A 19,534-nucleotide genomic window follows, 5' to 3' on the forward strand; every position below is an offset into this window, starting at 1 on the left:
GATATGTCTCAGGCTTACCAACAATTTCCTGTAGACAACCAAACGGCCGAATTGCAAACCATTGTTACCCACAGAGGGGCCTTCCGATGCAAGCGCCTCCAATTTGGTGTGAGTGTCGCCCTGGGCATATTCCAGTCGTTAATGGAACGGATCCTACAGGGCCTCCCTGGCGTGGTTCCGTACTTTGATGACATCTTGGTTTCTGCCCGGGACAGAACACAGCTTTTCCTCAGAGTTAGAGGGGTGTTGGACAGATTCAGACAGCATGGCCTCAAACTAAAAAAAGAAAAATGCACCATAGCCACTAAGCAGGTGGACTTTCTCGGGTACCGAATAGACGCCTCTGGCATCCACCCAGTAGAATCAAAGGTTAAAGCCATTCACGAAGCGCCCACACCGGCGTCAAACCAGAACTACAAGCCTTCCTAGGCCTGCTGAACTTCTATGCATCATTTCTGCCGCACAAGGCATCAGTGGCAGAACCACTGCATAGACTCTTAGATAAAAATGTTCCATGGCACTGGGGACCCAAAGAGGAATACGCTTTCAGGGCAGTCAAGTCACTCCTCACTTCAGACGCTGTACTGATCCAATTCAACCAGGACCTACCGCTAGTTTTGGCAGCAGATGCCTCGCCTTTCGGAATTGGGGCCGTATTAAGTCATAGACTACCCAACGGGTCCGAAGCCCCCATTGCGTTCTTCTTTAGAACATTTTCAATGACAGAACGCAACTATAGCCAAATCGACAAAGAGGCCCTAGCTGCCGTAGCAGCTGTTAAAAAATTTCATGAATTTCTATTTGGGCACAACTTCGAACTGGTTACAGACCACAAACCGTTGTTGGGGCTTCTTTCCGGAGAAAAGCAAACACCACAAGTCTTGTCGCCACGAATGACAAGATGGACTTTATTCCTGGCAGCATATTCATACAAGTTAGTGCACCGTCCAGGAAAAAATCTCAGCCATGCAGATGCCCTCAGCCGGTGCCCGCTACCAACGCCTGTGGAGGATCCGGCCCCAGTCCACACCATCTTTGACACCAGTGAGTTCAGAATTCCAAACACTGCGAGAGACATTGCCTTCCAATCAAGGAAGGACAAACTGATCGCCCAGGTCCTGGACTGGGTACGGAGGGGGTGGCCGGGCAGTAACCCTTCTAACGAATTTTCACCCTTTAAAGTCCGCCAGCAGGAACTTTCCAGTTTACAGGGTTGTCTGCTGTGGGGGACCAGAGTTATCATTCCAGAATCACTACGCCGACCCGTCCTGAAGGCATTGCACGAAGGGCACCCCGGCATTGTACGAATGAAGGCGTTGGCACGGAGCTATGTATGGTGGCCAGGCATGGACGACGAAATTGCAAAATGGGTAAGCTCCTGCCATCCCTGTCAAGAATCCCGGCCAGCGCCCCCAGCAACCCCTCCCACCAAATGGGAAAGCGCCAACGCACCATGGTCCCGTCTACATGTTGACCTGGCCGGCCCATTCCATGGCAAAACATTCCTAATAGTAGTAGACTCATTTTCTAAGTGGATCAATGTGGCACTCCTACTATCAACCACCACACGAGCAATCGCCCAAGCACTAACTCGTTTGTTCGTCACACACGGTCTCCCAGACATCATTGTGTCGGATAACAGTCCTCAATTTACGTCCACAGACTTTAGCTGGTATGTTACCAACCTAGGCATCCGGCACATCCTAACGGCCCCCTTTCACCCCTCGAGCAATGGGTTGGCCGAACGAGCAGTCAGAACAACCAAAGAGGCCCTCGCCAGGTTCTCCCAAGATGACTGGCATTCCAGACTCTCTAGATTCCTTATAAGCCAACACTCGACCCCGTGCACGGTCACAAACAAGTCACCGGCAGAGCTTCTGATGGGCAGACGCTTAAGGACAATACTAGACAGGCTGCACCCTCACTATTGCCCAGATACACCCATTGGGTCTAACAGTAGGGTCAGGAGTTTTGTCTTACAGGATCAAGTCTTCGCTAGAAATTACGCGGGAGACCCGTTGTGGGTACCTGGCAAGATCGTGGCCATCACGGGCCCCAGGTCGTACCACGTCCAGTTAGAAGACGGGCGCATTTGGCGGAGGCACCTGGATCAGTTGAGGAGCCGGCAGAATGAACTTGCCACCACCGACCCAGAGACCACAGCAACATTCCAGGCTCCGCATCCAGTACCTAGCTGGGTCATTCAGAATAACCTGCCTCCACCAACCGAACCGAGGGAGCAGTCGGCTGACCGCGACCATCCTACAGAATCAACAGCCATCCCCAGCAGCTTCCCTACCGCACTAGGCGACCACAGCGACTCGACAACCCGGCCGGCGACCGGCGAGCAAGGTCGGGTGGCTGGACAGCTTCCAAGGGACCAAATCCCCGCTGTCCCGAACTCTGTGCCACCCGCTCCTGCAACCGAACTAAGACGATCAGAGCGGCAACACAAACCGCCTTCATACCTTAAAGACTACTCATGTTCGTATCTGGGGGGGAGGGGTGTTATGTCCTCGGGGCTGACACCAGTTCTCCATCAGGTCCGCAATTCCTACGGGGGCGTTCTTAGTCCCCATTGGCTGGCTCCCTTCGACAGTCGGCTATAAAAGCCGGCTGCTAGGTTGAGCCAGCTGCTGTTCGCTGGTAGGTCTGCTGTTAGCTGCAGGCGCGACAGCCCCCTTTATTCCCATGAATAAAGCGTGTGTTATGACTGAAGCTCTGGTGTGGCCTCCCTTCTTTCCGAACTTAACAGAAACTATTAAGAAATAATTCTTGCAAGTGCTAAGTATGAAATGTAAGCTCTGTTTATGGTGAAATTAAGGGTTGGATCACTTTCTTCTACCTACGCAATACAGAGGACTAGGAAGCTCTCTCTCTTTTGAGCAAGTGTAACAATTTCAAATTATTTATTTTGTTGACAAGGGACTGAAAGTGAGGTTAGTAGTTTCTTAGGTTGAACCCAGCATTATAAGTCTTATAGTTTCTGAGTCTTTCTAAATCAAGCTGATTGGTAAATGCCTGATGGATTGGATGCAAAAAGTTTTCCCCAGTTTATTTGGGTATACAGGCATGTCCCCCAAATCCATCATAATTGCTTGAGATAAAGTGGACCAGCTAGGATGCTGAAAGAAAAACATCTTCTAAAGCCCCATTACCCCTTTAGAATATTTACATTGATTACTAGTATACTCTTCTGACTGAATCAAAGCATAGATTATTACCTAGTGAATTTAAATGTCATGGGCATAATGTATGAAAGCTATTGCTATACTTTGATGGGTCTTATTATTCCTGCTTTTTTAATTTTTAATGCTTAAGCCTAACTATAGATATCTGCTACACAACACTTTGTGTTTTAATGCCTTGGGAGTTGATTCTTTAACTATGATCCTTGAATTGGCATGCTGAATCCATCCATTGGTTTTATTGAAGAAGAAATTTCAAAAAGATCTTTCACAACCAGGAGTAAAAACAATATAAAGTTAATGTACATTTCTTCACTAGAGATATATAGCATCATCTAGCCATTGCTGTAGCAATATATCTCTAATGAAAACAGCTTTTATTCAGCCACCATAATGGTTGGTGGATGTCATAAATCACTGGTATAGAAGTGCTCATTGAGTTCCCTCTTCTTGCTTGCCATTACCAGTGTTCAGTCTTCTTCTGGCTTCACGTTTTTGCTTTCAGAAAACTTTTCATTATTAATGTTGTTATGGGTTAGCACCTTTTGCACAACCAATAAAAATATATATCATGTCTTGACATGAATCAAAAGAGCTTTGGAAATGCAGAACACCCACCACTTTGCTTCTCTACACCATGCTTAGATTCAGTTAGCATGATAGAACAGGAATGTTAATAACGCTTTGATGGATATATTATGGGATGCTATTACATATTAATGGATATTGTATGCTTTTGGTACCAGCTGTAAGTATGCGTAGCATTGACATCTAAATCAATTACATGTAACATGCATTTTTCATTATATTTCATGTACGATTAGAGGGTGAGGGATTTGATGTGATAACAGGGATTTATTTTGAGCTGTGATTTGGCACTTGCATACAATTATAGGGTAGAAAGGAAATTTGGAAGTCTCAGACAAATGCCTGCCCAACCTTTGCTTGAAAACCACCAGTGATGCAGCATCCATGTCTCTAGGAGCTTTACGCCCTTACTTTCAGGGTCATAAAACTATTTTTTTTCCATGTTTAGAGCTATTTCTGTAAATCTTCCACCCCTGGTTCTCTCTTGCCTCCAGCCATGATGCAGAATAAATGTAAACCTTCTTTCTGTGACAGCCTTTCAAATAGCAGAAGAACACTTTTATATTTTACCTTAGCCTTCTCTTTAGGGTCAATATACCAGTTGCTTTAACTGATGTTCATAAATTTTAGCTTTCATGTTCTTCACCATCTTTGTTATCCTCAGCTTACAATCATTCCTTTAGCAATTGTTCACAGCCATTGAAAAAAGCATTTAAAAGTGACTTTTGATCTGTCCTCATACCTACAATCATTGCAGTGTCCCCACGATCATATCGGCATGATCATGGCGACTTGGCAGCCAGCTTGCATTTATAATGGTTGCAATGTCCTGGGATCATGGGATCATGATTTGCAATCTTCCCAAACTGTCTTCCAACAAGCAAAGTCAATAGGGAAACTGGCAGGGAAAGTCACAAATTATAATCAGGTGATGTCTCACTAACACTTGGAGCAAAAAAGACTATAAAATTGGGACTAAATATCACTAAATATTTTCTATGAAACATGTATTTTCAAGATGCCCACATGATACAAGTGCATAATATTGCACACAAAAGAAGATTGAGGAATAATTTTCATCATCTTCCAAAAGGGATAATTAGCATCATGTCAAGCAACAGGAAAACACCACATAAGGCTTCTAAACTGAAGGAAGATTGTTTGGTAACAGAGAGAGTTTACAATGTGGCTGATTTACAGGCATTTAGGAAAGTGTTAATTAACCTCTGCAAAGGTAGTGAATTTATGGCCGTGCTACATAAATTCACTTCTTACCAGCTGTCAGTTGGTAAACATCTTTTTGGCCACTGTAACTCAAAATATATATTTTACAGAGCAGGAAGGTTGATAGCTAAGTAGCAAAACATACACTCTGCGGAAAAACATCCTAGATTCATTCCTCAGCTTGTATAATTAGAACTGTAGAAATTCTCAGTCTGAACATTGGGGAATTAGCTACTAAATAGTTGCAGACTTGACTGAAATATTCCGGATACATTGGGGTACAATTTCTAAAATTTCAAGCTAAGGTGGTCACATGGTTTTCTTTTCTTATAGCACAGTCTATAAGAAGGTATGAAATAACATTTTCTGTGGGGAGATAGAATATAGTGATGAAATGCTCTAATGCCTACATGATTATTTTGTTTTAAATTTCAGACAAGAAAGAAAGAAAGGTAAAAAAAAACAGTCTTTAAAAATATTTCAAATTTTTCCTTCTGTATAAATTGCTTCCTATGTGTTTATTTTGGGTGTTGATTTGCTATATAGCCCATTAGCTTAAAAAGCAATTGAAAAAATAATATGGCAATTCACTTGGCAGCAATTATAACTGGACAAATTAAAATCTGCTGCAGGTATTTGGTTTGATTTGCGCAGTGCCATTAAACTCATTATTCTTTTTGCATTAACATCATGCTGTTGCCTGAAAAAGAACTTCACTCAAGGCTACCTGTTCCAAAATATGTTTCCCAGAGTCTTCCAATAAATATTTTATTAAGTATTATTACAACTAGATTAAATTTTAAACAATTAAAACATCTGAAGGACTTCTACATTTATTTAAAACTTCCCTTTTATATTTTATCTAAGATTTTAACATATAAATATATGTATGCATGCATGCACACACATACACAGACACATAGACACACGGACAAACAGACAACAACACACACAAATGTCAGCAGACTATTATCTCCTTCTTTCCAAATAGCCTCCTTTTCCTGGTTCTATTCAATTGTACGACTAACATAGTATAACAGCCAACAGTGTAGCATATGCCCTGGAACAGGGGTGTCAAACTCACTTTGTCATGATGGCATCACGTGATGTATCAGGACTTTTTTCCCTTTCGCTAAACCAGGCGTGTTCATGGCCAGCGCATGATGCATTCGGCTCATAGACCAGGAGTTTGACAGCCCTATCCTAGAACATTCTCTATCAAAACGTTGCCATTTTATGAGACAGCATGAAATCTCATTGAAATCTGGCAGGTTACAGGATCTCAATAAAATCTTGTGAGATCTTGACAATTTGGATGGGACTGCCCCCCCCCCCCATGTTCCAAGGTTCTACAAACTGTTCAAATTGATTGGTAACTCTAAGCAAGCATACCCCAAAGATATTGCATTTACTCAGCCAAGAACTTGTTAGTAACATGTGCTACTGCAATAAAATACGGTACTTCAGAAAGATAATTGAATTAGCAGAAGAAATTTGTAAGTAGGCAGTCAATTGTATGGAACTATTTGAGATAAATTAATGAGGCTACAGATGAAAGTCAATATAAGCATATTATATTTTTCTGGGCCAATGACAATTCTAGGATTTAAAGTCCTATGGATATCAGAATAAAAGTAGGACATTGCTATTCTGAGCTCATCATTTTATCCACTAGTTGGTTTCAGAAAATAAAATGGAACTCTATGGAGAACCTTCAAATAATGGTATCAGATTTGTTTTCCTTTAGCATTGCTTCAAGTTTTTTACTGCTAACTGATTATGATAACCTTGTCTTCAGTTGTGATTTTAGATGTATTGATTTTTTACTGTTACATTTTGTATTTTGCTTTATTGTTGTCAACTGCTTTGAGTGCTTATATAAATAGAAATATGGGGTGAAAATGTAATACATATATGTATATAAAAATAAATAAAATTGACAACAGATGCCTACAATCTCCCCATTCAATACAACTGAGAGAACAGAAGGAAAGGGAAAGAAAATGAATCTGGTTGAAGAATTTTTGATCATCTGAGAATAAAAGATTAGTATATATACACGAGTAAATAAGACTCAGAATCAAGTTCTTGCAACATGGCAGATGGTACATTACATATTTTACAGATGGAGGACATTAAAGTTTACCAGAATGGTTCTTCATCACATTTGCTAGTTAATCTGATACTAGTTAGGGAAAAACTTTAGTCAGAAGTGTGCAATAAGCATACAGACAGTGGGTAGTTCCCTGACTGTGAATAAATGTGCAGTACTTATTCTTGTTACCTTCATGTATCTGATTAATTATCTCAAATGTACATAATAGGAACAGATGTATGTTCCAGGCATTTTCCCAGTGCTATATTTTAAACAGTAAGTTTCTTAATATTTCTTCTTTCAGAAATAATCTCAGGAACAAAAATGGAAACTGCTCTGAATCATGTAGTCTGGCCAGAGAGGAACATTTTCTCCATGGCAATTAGAATAGAATAGAAGGACCTACTGTCTACTGTCACATTACCCCAGCTGATTTTCAGCCTGTTATTTTTATGTTAAGTATTGTTACACACAAACACACAAACACACACACGTACCCCAAACAAACATACAAATATACTTACAAAAGATCCTGAGCTAGCTTATTATATTTAGAATTTAGAATAGAATAGAAAGAGTCCAGGCCCCTGCTCAAGCAAGAGAACCTATACTGACAAGTGACAGTCCATTGTCTTCTTAAAAATCTCCAGTGTTGGAGCGCCCATTATTTCTGAAGGCAAGCTGTTCCACTGGTTAATTGTCCTCACTGTTAGGCAGTTTCTCCTTAATTCCAGATTGCTTCTCTCTCTGATTAGTTTCTAACCATTGTTTCTTCTCCTGCCCTCTGGTGCTTTGGGGAATAATTTGATTCCCCTCTACTTTATGGCAGCCCCTCAAATACTGGAATACTGCTATCATGTCACCCCTAATTCTCCTTTTCTTTAGACTTGTCAGATATTCATCCACATTACTATTCATTGTATCTTGCTGTAGTCCATAAAGGTTTGTCCATAGGGTTATAGTATATTTTGGCTGGTTTTAAGATTTAGCAGCTATTTACTATACCATATTCAAGAGGTATTGATGAATGCAGTGTTATAGAAGCCAGGATAAGCGAACTTAAGGGAATTCAAGAAAGAGATAGTTTTGATTTTCTCTCTCCTGTGCCATGTCCTTCACACTATGCAATGTGTCAAACAATGAAGGCAAGTTTCCAGTTCATCAAGAGAAAGGAATTCAATTAGCTCTACTACATCCTGTTAGTTGCGGAAAATGTTAACTGAATTTCTTCCATGCAAAAATTTGGGGGGAACCTAATCGATTGTAAATCTATGGCAAGGTGGTATTCTTAATATTAATTTGTTATCATTACTGTTATACAGATTGTGCCCATCTACACATGAACAGTGAGTGTCAGGGAATCTTAGAATACATTTTTTAAAAAAAATATTGCAAATGAGGTGCTATAAAACTAAGATTGATACCAAATTTTGTTACAGATTCTGAGCGATTACAACAATTTTATATTTTTACATCTTAACTTGGATCTCCTCTTTGAAACATCAATACCTAATTAGGGATGACAACACCAAAAATCAAGATAGGAGGAATAAAATGTAAAAAAAAAACTTTTGACATTGATTTATACAAAAACCAAACTCGGGGGTGTATAACACAGCTCCTTATCTATACTTCTGTTTGGATGTTTAATATTTATTTTGCATCTTTCAAATAATAAACATGAATGAGTATTTTGCAGTTACTATTGAGGATTATTTTAATTAGTTGCATTCAATGGTTTAAAAAGTAACTATGAATATTCAATTTAATTCTCTCATGGTCTGAGAGAAAAGATTCTTCCCTGTAGTCTGGATGCAAAATTGGGAAAATATTTCATCTTCTTCAACAACAGCTTCCTTTCAGCTGCATTTGTTAGACAACACAATCCACATGCCTGCACAAGCAAACAATATGTAATTGGAAAATCCAATTGGGAAATCATTCTTAGAAGAAAATTGTCATAACTATCTAAACTGTATCCAGGGCACGAAGTTCAAACATTGATTTCACAACTTACATCCCCAAATATGCTGCCTCCATTTTTCTATTGAAAATGATGGATGCTACTCATGTTGTCTTTAGCAAGGAAGTTATTGTACAATAAAAAGTCAAAAGATAGCAGGACTCTTTATTCCATGGAGTCCTTGGTGCTCTCTGTGCTTCATTGTTTTCTTGCGATGTTTCATTATTCAAGTAGGCAACATCTTTAGCACCAGAAGGGAGTGGGGTTTGCTTTCTGTTTATATGCAGTGGCTTGTCCTGTCAGTATTGATGGAATGTTCTTTTCTTCTTGGTAGTTCCTTAGTTAGGCTTTTGTTTATTGTTTGTCTGAGTTGGTAATTCATTGATTTGAGTATTGTTTAATTTTGATTCTTGGTCTGGTATTAATCTTGATAGAGGACATATCACAATGTACAAAAAGCTAAAGAATTACTAGAAGACAAAGAAATCTTAGTTAACACTGATCCAGTACAGAAACTAGACAACCAGATCAAGAGAATCTTTAGCAACCTTACCAAGAAAGGTTATATCAGAAAATAGAACAGTGGTGGATAAAAGCAGAGGACTTGTCTTTCCATGCTTTTATAATACACAAGTCTGACATAACTCTCTGTTCAATTCAGTGGTGGGATTCAAACATTTTTACTACTGGTTCTGTGAGCATGGCTTGGTGGCCCTGGGTCAGGGGTGTGATTCAACTGGTGTAACAACCGGTTTGGTAAGCACGTGCTTTGCACACTCACGAATGCCTTGTGCATGTGCACAGAAGGTTTGCTACTGACCTCCTGCAATCCTGCAATCTCCGTGTGTCTTAAACAGCTGATGTGCAGCAATCTGTTGTGCCATGTGAAGCAGCTAAGCTTGCAAACCAGGAAATAAAGGTCAGAATAGAACTGGGGCAGGAGGGCTCATCAGCTGATCATGGGAGTGAAATGATTTGCTCACAAATGATCCTCGGAGCTACTGGTTTAGTCAAACTAGGCCGAACCAGTAGAATAACACTACTGGTTCAATTGTATCACTGTTAGGGACCCGCATCTACAACACCACTAAAAAACTGCAAGAAAAGCTTGGACATTCTATAGAGAAGAGAAAATATCCTATCAAATCACCAATACAGTGTCTCAGAAAAAAATAAAGATCTGATAATAGAAGAAGGTGACATTTCATCCAATGTCAGAGCACTCTTTACCTCCAAAGACTCAGAATCAGCAAAAGAATGCATGGCAGGACTACTACACAACAAATCTGACCTAACCAAATACACTTAGATTGAGATACCAAGAATCATGAACCTCTTCAATCCTAACCCTTTGCCTTACTACCTACCTACTTTCAGTTTAATGAAATTATATCAACAAATCAGAAGAACATTCATGGGAATACCACTTTCATAGCGAAATTATATTCAATGTCCAGATTTTATAGCACTCCATCACCTGCAACCAGTATAGTTCTGTAGTTTGTTATAATAAAAAGGGAAAAACTAGAGAAGATATATGAAACAATCAACAACATCTTTGAAGGAATAAAATTCACAAGGGAAGAAGAAACAACACACTGTTCTTCCTGGATATCCTCATCTGCAGAGGCATTTGTAGCAAATTAGAAATACAAGTCTATCATAAAAAATACCCATATTAACCAAATGTTTCACTTTTAAATTACAACCCATCTTCCCACAAGAGAGTCTATCTAAGAAGACTGTTTAGAAGAAAATAAACACACTGTAGGAACTCTGAACATCAGAAAAGGAAACAGATCATCTATATATCTTCCTATAAAATAGACACCGATACAACTTTATCTAAAAGTATCACTCAACTCACTACAGCACAACAAACCAAGTTATGAAAATGACAACACTGCCATATATCATCTCAGAAATAATAAATAGACTTTTACAATGACATGGCATCACAATAGCACACAAATCAAATGAAGTGACTCAAAACTTATTAAGTAAACCAAAAGAGTCAATATCTCCAGTAGGTTGAAATTCATTCACAAAAAGCTATAAGGGAAACAAAAAGACCAAAACATCCAAATGCTTAAATCTGTGGAAACATCCCCTAAATCTGGAAAAGTTCCATCAAAGTGGTTCCATCACTGATTCCTTGGTCTTTGCCATGGTTGTTGTCTCTCTGCTTTCTCAGAGCTATCTTCAGTTTTGATACATCCCTGGAAATTCCCAAGTACTGATACTTTCAATTCATTGCACCTATTTTCCTATACCAAAATATTTATTTCAGCATTTTATTTATCTATTGTTTTTGTTTTCTTTTGATTTATATTTAGCTAATAGGATTTATTTGACTGATATACATGAGTGTTGCTAATAGATTGAGGAAATAATGTATGTTGTTTATCATTGCTATATGTACTTGATGTTTTTGAACATTTTTTGAATATAGTTTCAGAAAATGTGTTAAGCAAGAATAATAATAATAAACTGTTGCATTCTATCAAATGTTTGCATTTGTTTTGTTTTTCTTTCTAGTTTAACAGCTGCTGTTTATCTACAAGATAAATTCCTAATGTTATGTGTATCTGTTATTCATACCTATGGCTTTAAATATATCTAGCTATATATATATATATATATGTGCCTTGCTATATTCCATCAAATTATTTCTATGGTAAATTAAACATGCATAAAAATCCACATTCATATTGTTACATGTTCAACTAGTTTTCACATTAAAAAAATCCTGAGCAATTCTAGAAATAATTTCTTTATGTATTTACATCTTGATTTTGTTTTGATCATAATATATATCACTAGCAATCCTCAAACTTCAATTCACACCAAGTTTTTGTTAGGTTTTCCTCTATTTATTTCATAATAAAGTCAATCCATTTTTTATACTTTTATCTTAGCTGTGGCATGTTATCAATTTTAAGATTTCTCCAGATTTGTCCTCATTTTAGCTTCTTTGTTCTTATTGGCTCCTGGAAGTAGTTTATAACTAATAAGCTATTTTAAAATGATGTATTAATAAGAATATAATCTATTGTATTCTGAATTAAATGGTCTTGTCTACATCCCGACAATATGCAGGGCCCTATGTACAGAAGAGATGGACCAAATAGCTGACCAGAACAGCTGCTAAAAACTATTTATCTGTCCCATTATGATCCAAAAATTTCAATATGTACATGTTTTGAGTTCATCAAAAGTCAATTGCTGTATTGTAGGAAGTGTTAGATATTGTATAGAACAGTGTTTCTCAACCTTGTCAGTTTTAAGATATGTAGACTTCAAATCCTAGAATTCTGGAAGTTAAATCCACACAACTTAAAGCTGCCACAGTTGAGAAACACTGGTTTAAAAGACATCTGTTGACTGCCTTAATAGACTATTAGTATTCCAAATCTTTTGTCATCAAGTGAGTGGGTCATCTCTTTATCAGAAGAAAGAAAAAGGAAGATTTCTATCACTGAGAAAAAAATTTTCTTGAAGCCAAAGAAATAAAAAAAGCTTATTGAGCATAAATTGCCAGGCATATGCAGTTGATCTATATTTTTATTTCATATGCACAGAAATCATACTGAGTCAGGCACAAGTTGCTTCTGAGCAGGATTCTTTTACCCATGTGGGGTGCTGAAAATGACAAAAGTAAAGTTGTATTCTTACAAAAAATTTCCCCACCCACTCTATTCCTGTTCCATGCTATCACAATTGTCCATATTTATTTCTTACATCCTAATCATTTATTAACAAAGTAAACAGTTTTTCTTTTAGTTTTGTGTTCTAAATCTCCTGCTTTCCTTTCCCTATTTCAGCTTGCAGTCTGGAAAAGTGAAGACCTCTTAAGAAGCAAGCTGTGTCACTGGTATTGCAAAATATAAAAAAAAAACTTTAAATGCTGCTGAGTGCACTCATCTACTGTCTTATCTGATAGCATCCAAATCCCTTTGGTCTTTTCTTCTACCAGTGTGTGGTGATCATTTTCTTCTCTTCTGCAGATTTGTTTTGCCTCTGTTTGTTGGAAGATTCACTTGGTGGAAACTTTAGCTCTATTTAGCTTTATCAGGCTGTTGCATTTCTATCCTTTTTTTAACTGATGAATTTGTCTATTTTCTCTCTAACTAAGCTGCTTGAAACAAGCTCTTCTTGTTTTCATTGTGCTCAGACAATCACCTCACCAGTCACCATCTTCCCTGGCCTTTCTTTTACATTAGTACAAACCCTTCAGCTTCCTCTCTCCCCTATTTCTGTGTTAGCTTCTTTTAACACTGACTGGCAAGAAGGGATAGAACAGAGATATGTCACATTTTCTCAAGAATTTTTCAGGTTTCTGAAGGGGAAGTGAAGGAAAGAACAACTTGCTCTTTCTAAATGTCATAGTCAGATTGCTCTCATATCCAGAAATTCCTGAGAATTTTCTATGTAGAGCTCACCTTAAGACAATACACCAATTATTTTTAGAATGGATACTAATATTTCAGACAATTAAATAACTTATTACATTTTGAAAATGGGTGTAAGGCATCCAGAAAGTATCCATGATATTAATCACTCCGAGACATTTCTCTCCAATTGATTTATTTAGAAACAGATCTGGCATGTCAAAGGCAATTTCCCAAGCGAAATTATTTTTGCGCATTACACAGAATCCACCTTCTCTGCTCCCTTATCTCCTTCCACTTCTGAATCACGAGAACCAATTAACTGCCATTGGAATTTCTTAATACGACATACAGAATAACCATGAACTTTTCAATTCCTCCAACTCTCTTAAAAAATGTGGCAGCTGAATTTTTAAGCTGACAATGGGTGGATGTTATATATGATTCTTTTATCAAGCTCCTACACAGTATGATAATCATAGGCATCATAGAGGAAGTGATCCAGTTGACACAACTGAAATTTGTATACAAAATGGCCTCCATGGGTAATAACAAAACAGCTGTTTCTCAGAAGACTATTAATAAGGTTGCTAGCTTCCACCAATTCTTTTACCCCCCTGAGCAAGTAGGCACATTTGCAAACAAAGCAGCATGCTGGCCAGGGAATTCTGGGAATTAACCATCTAAAAATGGTTAAGGTTGAGAAACACTAATTTAGACATACCTTATCCATGATTTCGCAGAAAAAAATATGTGTTAGATTTGTGTAATAGCTGTGATATAAATCCTGTGAACTGTCAAACTGAACACAATGTATTGGTCATGTATTATGCATTATGCTGCAGGTCACCCTATCTATTCATTCGGCAATTCCAGGCAAACAGGACAAATTAGTTTATGTTGTTCTGAACCTCTTATTCTCGGGTTGTTCAGCATCACTGGTATTATCACATTCAAGAAGGTAATTTATATCAGATAGGTGGGACTTCATCATGCTCATGGATTGAAAGAGTAAGATTTTTTTATTGTTATGTTTTTCCTGATTTAAAGGAATTATTATTTAAATCAAGGATACCTTTTCCTTAATAGATGAGATTAATCAGGTTGACTTGATAATATTAAACAGGACATGGGTGTATGGGCTTTATGTGTGGAGGAAGGCATAACATTTCTCAATAAGATGATGGCAAGCAATTTCTACTCTATCAGAAAAATTAGATGTTTCTGTGAAGTCACTTTAAGCTGAAATTAGTTAAAGGTGACTTTACCTAAAGATAATTTTAAAGTTTATGGCACAACCTATTTATGATACAAAATCATGTGTTTTCTTCTTCAAAATAGAAAGTGCACCTTCAACATTGGATGGCATAGTGAGGAAATGTCATTAAAAATTAAAACCATGTTTTTAAGAAAAAAGGCATTTATTCTGGTCAATAATATGCAATAATCATACATAATTACAAAGAATATAGTAAACAGCCCTTGAATGAAGAGAGCAATAGCAACTTTCCAGCTGAGAAACACTGCTCTAGATGCACTCCATGTGCTCATCTACCCAGAATCACACATACTTGGTGATTCTGCTTCAACATTAAACTATCCTTCCAAATAGCCTCCATGTTTCCAGTGTCTTTCTCCTTACTTGGAATTGAACCCAGATGGAAATTTCTTTCAACAAAGGTTAAAAGGCAGTGAAATATTAGCATATCATTCATGAAATATAAGCTACTGATGTGAATTACAAAATCACTCTGTTTAAGTTGTGCCTCATATATAGAGCTGGATAAATTTAGTTTGGACATCTTTTATATTTTTTTTTTAAAAAAAACAAATAAAGCTGGATGTATAGTGAACATATCAGCTTTATTGGCCCTCTAATAACCCATGTCAGCTCAGAATCTGTAAATAAGGCTCTTTGCTTGATAGTATTTTGAGGCCTATTCTGAGAAAATAAAATTGAATTTGATTTTTCTTCAATGCATTGAGCCTGGCTATAGCCCCTTAGAGGCTTGCAATATTCGGTACTTTTCATAAAGATTTGAATTAACTTGAAATTAGATTATTAACTTCCTTTCTCAAAAATGTGCAGATTTGTTACCATTTAAAGTATCCCACGAAACCTGTGATTATTAAGTTGCTTTAAATTAAATTAGTAATATTATCTAAGATATTTGTTCAAAGGTAAAATATTTTGGGTATGAAATTAAATTAAGCAATCTCCTTCCCAAAGATCTCACAAGAATGACAATATGTCTTCTGCTTCCTCTGGAGGCAAGCAACATATTTATTTTGGCTGTTTGCTCAGCTCTTGATAATTGAACTCCTGTTGCAAATAGTGACTCAGTGAATTGATAAATGTGGCATCACACTGTTTACTGAGGTAAAATTAGAACTGTGACAGAAGTCTTTAATTTTATTGCCATTTCTCACAGAAATAGAGATGGGATGGGGTGATCCTTGATTGACTGCTTTTCAAACTTGAGTCAGAATGTGTGCAAATGAAGAGAAATGCCTCATAGGATTGTTGTCTATACTTCTGAACAAACACAGTCAAAACACAATATATCCTCTAAAGAACATTGTCTTTGTGATATAAATCTTTTGGGATATGTAGCCTCAGGGGAAAGTCTTTCATTATTTCTGAGCTCAGGAATTTGGGTTTTTGGAATACTAAAAGAAAAGGCAGAGAAAACTTATAAGAAGCTTCTATACCACATAACTTATGTATTTTGACCGACAGTGATTCAAAAGGACTGATGGGTTCAGAAAAATTGTGGAACCTTCGTTTCCCCCATCCCCCAGCATATTCTAAGAGGACTGTTTGAACTGGGTCACATGCTAAAAATGGATGGGGTTAGAATACTTGACAGTCAAGGAAACAGCGGGAGGGACTAACAATCATCTTTTTCTATTCTCCTGCTCCTCTTCTTCTTCTTCTTCTTCTTCTTCTTCTTCTTCTTCTTCTTCTTCTTCTTCTTCTTCTTCTTCTTCTTCTTCTTCTTCTTCTTCTTCTTCTTCTTCTTCTTCTTCTTCTTCTTCTTCTTCTTCTTCTTCTTCTTCTCTTCTCTCTCTCTGTCTCCCCCTCATTCCCTTCCTTCCCCCTCTCTCCCACCCTCCCCCCCCCTCTCTCTCTCTCTGTTATTTGTGTAACAGATGAGGAAAATGCCAGTTCTGTCAGAGGTTTTCACAAAATTAGACTAAGGACTGTATGTGGCAGGTTGTTGGTTCCATGGGAGCAGAGCATAGTTGTGGAAATCTCCACTTACAGAAAAAATTCTTTCCTAGTATCTTCACAAATAAGCCAGACTTAGAATGAAGCAAGTTAATTTGTGGAGTCCTTGGTGATCTCTGTGCCTGATTGATTGTTTGCAGACATTTCATTACCCAACTAGTTAACATCATCAATGCTAGTGATTGTAGAATTGGCTCCCAGTTTATATACAAGAGCATAAAATACAAGGTAATTTTACACAAAAGGATTTATTGTATAGTGCTATCCCTAGCCAACGCTTTGCATGGGATTGTTGTCACTGCTTTCATCACTATTGAATGGTTAGATTATAAATGCAGTTCCTATAAGTTCATCTCATACAAAAAGCAGGAGGGTTCTACCACAACTACTAGGTTTCTTTATTAGATTTTAGTTTTCCTCAGTTGCCTATTTATCCACAAAAAGGAAGAAAAAAAGGCAAATGATGGGCACAGCTTTACCACTGAAGCTCACCCATTTGTATGCCAATAATGAAACAGTAATTTTCTTTAAAAAAAAAAACCTTAGCTCATATATTATGGAATACTAAAAGAATATTAGTAGAATTAAATGTAATAGTAGAATGCATTATTAATTTAAAACATTATTTTTCCCACATATCTCATATATAATTATCATGAAACATTTTGCCAGAAGGTGTTTTCATATCTTTTTAATTCTAAAAGAAAGATCTAGGCACAAAATAAAACAAAATAAGGCTGTCAGATTAGTATAATTTATAGGCAGCTTTTTAAATAGAATTTGCTATTTAAATAGCAAACAACTAACAATAGTTGTTCAGGGTGAAAGAATTCAATCCAAGATTGGGAAAACTCTAAAGCCTTCACCCTCCAAACTGTTTGAATTAATGGTTGACAGCCCACAGTAATAAAACAAAGCAATAAAATTATGTGATAGATGCAAAAGCTAGTCCTTATTCTTTCAGCTTATATTTTAAGGAAAATATTTTTGTATATCTAATTTGTGTCATATTGAAATTGGTTTGGAACATTTATATTTAATTTATTGAACACACCAAGAAATATGCTATTGATTTGTTTTCATACAAACTACTCAGTCTATTAAAATAAGCTTCATAACATTTAATTTTCTGCACAGAAATTACAGTTAAACAATCAAAAGCAAGGGGAAACTTTTGTCATCTTGGCTGCTTCCAATTTGAGAGTTTGAGAGAATTAACTTCCCTCTCAATTAGACATGGTGAACCAGTTTCAAACTGGATTTGTCAAAATTGCAGCTACTAAGAAAATAACATCAATAGCAGGAAAATTTTGGAAAATAGCTATTTTATATGGATTTTCACAGACTTTAAGGTGTCCCAGTTAAGCTATTTTCTATAGGAAGCTTTAGTGATCTATCTTCATTAAAAAGCTTTTAAAAAGTAAATGCTGACCAGTTAAGAAATTCACAATCAACTTGGTCCTGCTTTCTTGTGAGTATATGTAATATGTGGTTAAAATCCAGTAAAGTGCATGCACAGCCTTTTTTAAAGAGCCCAAATCCTACTGATCAGCTGTTTGTAGAATAAGAAAATCCTGTATAGCTAATAAGCAGCAGTTGATCTAAAATGTTTCATGACCACAGTTATTGTATTGAGTTCAATGGTCATATATTTATTTATACATATGTCCCATGCAGTGGTGGGATTAATTTTTTTTTTACTACTGGTTCTGTAGGCGTGGCTTGTGGGTGTGGCAAGGGAAGGATACTGTAAAATCTCCAGTCAGAGGTGGTATTTGCCGGTTTTCTGAACTACTCAAAAATTCCGCTACCAGTTCTTCAGAACTGGTCAGAACCTGCCAAATACCACTTCTGGTCCCGTGGATCTATCTTACACAATATATAAAACTCAGCTTTGTAATATATGTGTTTTCTTTGCAATGGCAATGCAATGCCAAAGAAAAAAACATATTTTCTGATAAAATGTCAGTTTATATGTATGTTTTAAATGCTAAAATGAATTCAAAAGATCCACCTAAATTGGCAGGATAGATAGATTGCTAATTATACATTTTTGAAAAACTTAGAATGAATTGCATTATAACCCATTGGAAATATTTTTGACTGGGTCTTATTTTGTGATTATAACTTTTATGGAGGATTAAGTTCCAGGAAAACTGAACTGAGTAATAAATACAAATAGACAAAACCTGTACAAATAGATGAACATCTTTCCCTATAATATTACCTTTCCATTCTTTTTGTTTTTTATATTATAATCCAGTGTGCATCAGTGACACAAAACAAAAAGAGAAAGGTCAGAATTTTCATATGCAAAAGAAGAAAGGCTTTGTATTAGCTAATACTTTATTTTTTTAAAAAAAATATTTGTATTGAAGATTTTAAAAAGTAGTAGTAGTAGTAAAAGTAATATACACTAAACTCAGAAAAATAGAAAGAATAAAAAGTGCAAAGAAAAAAAGAAAAAAAAGAAGTAAGATAAGGCTAATATTAAAAGTAATAATTTTATATACTTATTTCCTTTACAGTTATGAGCATGGTGACTGATTCCATTATCTCATGGCACTCAAACCCATGAGAGATATTTGTCTTGCAGTGTCCTCCTGAAGAGCAAACATATGCTTTCTAGTCCTTATCCATAAGGTTTTGAATATCTAGTTTCCTCACTGGTACTTCTTTCTTTGATCTGCTCATCAACTCCATTCAACATGATCACTACCACTACCCCAGCAAGTCTTGAGATTTTAAAACTTTTTGTTTAAATTGGCACTGAGCCTTAATGTTAAGGTCTTGGGATTTAAGAACCAACCAGCAGTGAAGCTGACTAGATGTGGCTGATGCAATAAGAATGAA

The sequence above is a fragment of the Pseudonaja textilis genome, chromosome 4 (assembly GCF_049901715.1).
Source record: "Pseudonaja textilis isolate UNSWEBS1 chromosome 4, rPseTex1.2, whole genome shotgun sequence".
Lineage (NCBI taxonomy): Eukaryota > Metazoa > Chordata > Lepidosauria > Squamata > Elapidae > Pseudonaja > Pseudonaja textilis.